The following is a 5850-nucleotide window of genomic DNA, read 5'->3' as shown; positions in this document are numbered from 1 at the left end:
CCCCACTGTCTCACCCCTAGAGTTTTGTGAGGGAGGTAAATCCCGAGCTATGCTCCAACAGGTTAGAAAACAAGAGCTGCCTGTACACTGTGCCTACAAGGAATCTAGTTCCATTCATAGTTAAAAGAAATATAGGTAAATAGTTGATGACTCATCCCAAGAAATAATAGGACAGAGTGATTGCTCACGCCAACACCTCTAATCAAAATTGAACTCTACCAACATCGCTAAGAGATTCACTTCATATTCCCATTCTGTAATGATTCAACATTTTCCAATCCAAGCTAATGGAAGACAAGTACAATTCAACCCCTGCTCTCCTCCTCAAGCTATCAAGCGCACAAAAAGTTGCCGTAATAATTTTAGTGTACATCTCTCTTATTATGGTTTGGTCTTCTAGGTGAGGACCAGAGTAACATATATTGGTGTCTGTACTAGTGAAAAATATTAAAGAAGCATAAATGACGGCCTAATGGGGTCTCAAGCACAACAAGCGATGATGGAAAGGAATTGCAGTTATGTTGGTTTCCAACAGATGATGAATAAGGAATTGCATCTTTCGGCCACATAGAGGTGGCACCTGAGGGAAACATGTCTTAGTGAAAAATAAATAAAAGCCATTCACCTTATTGTTACCATTTACCATCTCTTTTAGGAGTCAAGATTCTAATCAGAATACCACTTCACGTTCATCTGATTAAATGGTAGAAATCATAGGTTCTTATAGGGGATGGAGATTTACCATTAGTCATAGGTGATCCATTAAACTATTTTCACAAAGATCTAGGCTTCGTTTGGTAGTGATTTTTTACCTCAAAATTTGATTTTTTGACGTTATTTCATTATTTCAACCGTCATTTTTGAATTCTTCACTCACATGTGGCCCTCACTTTTCTCCCTAACAGTCAAAAAATCAATTCTCAAAATTACCACCAAGCGGACCCTTAATGTGGTTGTTTGGTTTTAATTAATATAGGGATATAATAAGTTAAACCAATGAATTAGAATTAATTTCGTTTGAGAGAGGTGATTAACTAAATTTGAAAAAACGGGTTTAACATCGTAATTGAGTAATTTGTTAATTGATTTGTGGAGAAATTAATTAGACGACGGTTAAACAAAAAAATGAATCCCACCACATTTTCCTCCAAAATTTCGAAGTGTTTATTATTATTATTAATTTTTTTAGTTAATTTTCCTTATTTGCAAAATCAAAATTAAAATATTGATTGTGTTTGTTTCCATTATTAGAATTAAATTAATTAAAATTGTGTGATCCAAGGTAACATTCATCAAGATATCGACAACTTGGACTCAAAAAGTTGACTTTATTACTTGAGCACGAACCGTGCACTTACGGTTTGCACTTTTTGCGTAAGTAAATTTGCATAATATAAAAAATTTAATATTCATTTTTATAAAGTGGATAGATACATAAAAAAAGAGGAATGAAAATAGGGACTCCCTAAAAATTGACAGAATGTGTTATTGAATAGTTGTGAATCTCACAAAAATGTGTGGTTAAAATTACGTACTGATTTTGTATTAAATTTTAATCCATTTTCAGGCAACCAAACAGGTACTTAATGTAAAATATAGCTCTGAAATATATTCTTAAGTTGTGTAAGCCACTCATACACTGAAATTAATAAAATGATAGCATTGACAGAAGACACCTTGGTCTATGGAGCGTTAGATGAAAAGTTACTTATCCAAAATGTATATTTCACATATTTCCCCTTTTTGATCTAATTCAAAGTAGAATTTTGAAGAAAATGAGTTTTGAAATAATAATTTTTTAGGAAAATGTATGATTAAAAAGTAGGCAGAAAAGTATAGAGTTTATATGTAAAATATTCCATTGTGAGAATGTATAGTTGGAAATGAGAGTTTCTGAAGAATGATAAACAAATAGTGATCATTTCATTTCCTTGAAAAATTGAAAAATAAACCTCACGAAGTCTTGTTCTTCTCTTTTTTAAGCTTAAATTAAAAAGGAGAATTTGAAGAAAGAAAACCCTAACTTTTATGCATTTTCTATGGATAAGATGTTATTTCACTTTGTTAGGAATCTACTTATCATGCGCAGTGAAAATAAAACAATTTTTCAATTCTCACTAAGGATCCTTCTGTGTTTAGATAGAAGTTGTGATAGAAAATTATACTTTTGAAAATTCTGCAAATCTTTTGTTTTTCTTCTTGATCCAGCAACTTCGATCTGTCAACCATAGATGTCGAATTGTCCAACCCTAACGATGATCCACATAGAGAATAAGATTGCAGGATTATGATTTTCTCCTCTTGTGCTAGCAAGAATAATGAATTCTCTACAGATTTTGAAAACTCTAGTCATATTTATATAAGTCCGAATGGGTTTCGCCTGACCCAGTCAAATATTTAATTAACCCATTTAGTTAAATCCGATCCGTAAATTAATTAATCCAATTATTTAATTCAAGCCTATAAATAAACAATCCAATTAATTTATTTATTAAACATTTGTTAAATTAATTAATTGACAAATCACAATCTTCCAGCTCTCCTTTTGTGTGCAACCCATCAGGTTTCCGATCACGATACCTGACGACGTGAAATATTATTTTGATCTAATCAAAATTGATAAATTAAAACACATTTTTAATTTATCATCAATCCACACTCGCCGTCCTAAATTGACATTTAGCAATGTATCAGGACAATACACGTGACAGAAAATGTCATGTGATATGACAAAATCAAATTCGTTCATTTACTGTGAAACTATAATCCCTTCGTCAATATGATCCGATCAATTACGAGATATGGAAGTGTGTCAATCTTGATTATCAATCATATCTTTCATACCACCATTAAGTCAATATGAGTCGAAAACTCCTTTTTGACTTATGAGTATACTTTGACCAATGATTTCGTTATCGACTTAATTAAATGAAATGCAAACCATAATATTTTACTATCTAATAGTGACGAATCCTCTATTGGTCATTCACAACCTTCATACGATTCTTGACATGCCCGAATGATGTCGTATTAGCTGCCTTTGGCCAAGCAACATTCTACACCGTCAAAACATGACTGTCTTCATATAAGACACTCATGACGTGCATACTTCTTTTGTAAGAGTTTGATATGGTTATTAACGACAAAAATGGAAGAGAAAAAGTGGTTCCAAATCACATTAGCCACCTCATTCATGGTTAAAAGCTCTCCATTTGTGTGAAAATTCCCTAAATGAGCAGCTGCTTTCATTAGAAGCTTCAGCCCCTTGGTGTTGTGACATATAGCGAACGATTTAATCACCAAGAAGATTCGTGATCACTTGGCTTGTGCTCGAAAAGTATAATTGAAGAAGATAGCTAAAGAAATGTGTGTGATGACCCATATTTATGAAAGTATTGCCTTGACCAGTTGATAAGAATAAGCAAAGCCGAATTTGAATATTCTATACTAACTTCTGCAATTCTTATGCATGTGTAGGCATTTTGGAGCGAGGACAATCCTCAAAGCATTTCAGAGTGTATTTTACTGAAATGCGCTATTTAAGGATGCATTTTTGTTTGTTAATCGTGAAAGACATTTATTTTTCTGTTCTTTGATGTATTTTTTCTATAGTTTGCTCGCTCCATTCTCTTGACAAGGTTTTGGTGAACTAATTACAAAACCTAAATAGAAATTTTATCTGCCATGCTTAATCTGCACAAATGGTGCATGTTAAAAATCTTACTTTGCAGCAATCTTTCATGTCTAGCTATTATCGCAAAGGACCGCATTTTGTTAAGTGAAATAGATTTAAAAAAAAAAAAAAAGGAAAAAAGAAAAAAGAAAGGCACTTATGTGCGTCAAAAATTCTCATTTGCAATTTATCTCCTATTTGGTGAGAATTAAAATATAAAATTTAATATAAATCAAAGTCAACAACTAGCCCATGCTTAATAATCATTATTTCAAAATTCTTTTTTCTCATACTCATATTCAACCACTTATTTTCGTAGTAAATTTTTTTTTTATAAATCCAAAATATTTTCTTATTTTTTAACTACACATTCTTTAAAAAATTACTATTCAAAAACTCCTTAATCCTAAAAAATAATGGTCAAATTAAGCCTTAATTTTAACCATATATTTCATGAGATCCTCATATTTTCAATCATACATTTCATCAATATTTATCAAAATTTAGAGCATGTTTGAGCCCATTTTTTGGTTAAAAATGTATTTTAAAATAGTAGATTGATTGAGAATGTGTTGTTAGAAAAATAAAGAAATGTTTTGAATTTATATATAATATTATTTATTGAAAAATGTACGGTTGAAAAGAATAAAGCGAAAAATATATTTTGAAAATAATGTAGATCAAACAAGGGCTTCTATTGGATCCTTCATCGTTACATTGCACTCATTCCAAATTATATAGGCCTTGTTTGATTTTGCTAAAATTAAAATTATTTGTAGATTTATAAAAGTTGATGAAATATATGATTGAAAATTAATAAAAGTCATGAATTTCATTACATGTATGATCAAAATTAATCATTAACTTTGATTTAGATTTTGTTTTAAAGACCCCGTTTGATACTATTTTTCTAAGAATAATAATGAAAAATATAGTCGTTACGAGACCCATACAAAAGATAAAAAGTCAAATATGATGGCTTGATATGATAGATAACGATAATATTTTTTATTTTTATGGTCAAAAAATGGGAATCAAACGGGGGCAAAATTTTTAATTAAATCGAATAGAGACAAACTTATTTTCTTTCATAAACATTCTAGTACATTGCATTTAGAATCTAATAATCAATCCATTTCTTTATATTATGGGGAAGTTAATGAATCTCTGGAATAATGCTATTTAGAGTCATTGAGTTGCAACTCTAGTTTAGATAACGTTAACGTGACATTAATTGATTAAATTTATCTTTTATTTAATCAATCATCTAATACCAATTTAAGCCCCGCCTAAATTGAGATTGCAATCCACTGTGCATTATTCTAATGAATATATTTCTTTACAAGTGATGAAAAATAAAAATAATTAAATTTATGCCCTCAAAATAATAGGAGAAAATACATGAAAGAATGAATTAAAATTGCAACAACAATACAATTTCAACAGAAAAAAAATGATATCATTAGTGGACTATGTATGTAATCGCGAGTGCTACAAACAGGAGAACGTATGCAATCCCTTGATCAATTGCTGTGCCTACATAAAAATAAAAAAATAAAAAATCAATGAATTTTAATTAATTGCTGTCGTAAACAAACCAAATAATTATTTGGTAAATTTTTACTGATTTTAACAATTTAAATAAGAATAAGAGAATAGGAAGATGAAAAAAGTCGCTTAAAAAGAGAGGAGTCAGAAAATGATAGGGTGATTTTGTTTGCGTTGACACATGTCTCATCAGGAGTTGAGTCTAAATTTGAGTTTGGATCTGTAGGATGATTGTAGATTTTTTTGGTTTTTGAAACCACAAAAATAATTATTTTAATAATAGAGATATAAATTTCCGATGAAAATACTCACCATCGTTGGAAGGACCAATCGGTGCCGGCGATGGCGCCATTCCTTGTCCGAAACTGTATTGGATTAGTGCCATCAGCATAAATCCAATAATGGAGAAGCTGAACGATTTAGCGCTCGACATTGAATTCATCTTCGATTAAGCTATAGATTCGGTATAGGGAACGAAACTTTTAGAACAATTTTTCAAACCAATGGTATGAATTCTAAGAAAATGAAAGATTCGGAATGGAACAGGAAATGGGGGGCGCAAATGGTATATATAGCTGAAGAGTTCAACGGCGGCGAGTGAGAAAGGAGAAATGAAGCTTCCAGGAACG

At 30.9% G+C, this 5850-nt stretch overlaps 1 long non-coding RNA gene across 1 annotated transcript; it reads right to left on the bottom strand.

Moving 5' to 3' along the window:
• Window positions 1-4950: 4950 nt before the first annotated feature.
• Window positions 4951-5850, bottom strand: LOC111400021. The gene is made up of 2 exons (XR_002703816.1): window positions 5534-5850; window positions 4951-5209 (listed from the first exon to the last, which is right to left on the bottom strand). It is a non-coding gene; the product is annotated as an uncharacterized LOC111400021 (long non-coding RNA).

The sequence above is a fragment of the Olea europaea genome, chromosome 9, assembly GCF_002742605.1.
Source record: "Olea europaea var. sylvestris chromosome 9, O_europaea_v1, whole genome shotgun sequence".
In the NCBI taxonomy this organism is placed as follows: domain Eukaryota; kingdom Viridiplantae; phylum Streptophyta; class Magnoliopsida; order Lamiales; family Oleaceae; genus Olea; species Olea europaea.
The sequence above is the reverse complement of the archived record's forward strand: the minus strand, read 5'-3'. Positions and strand labels throughout refer to the sequence as shown.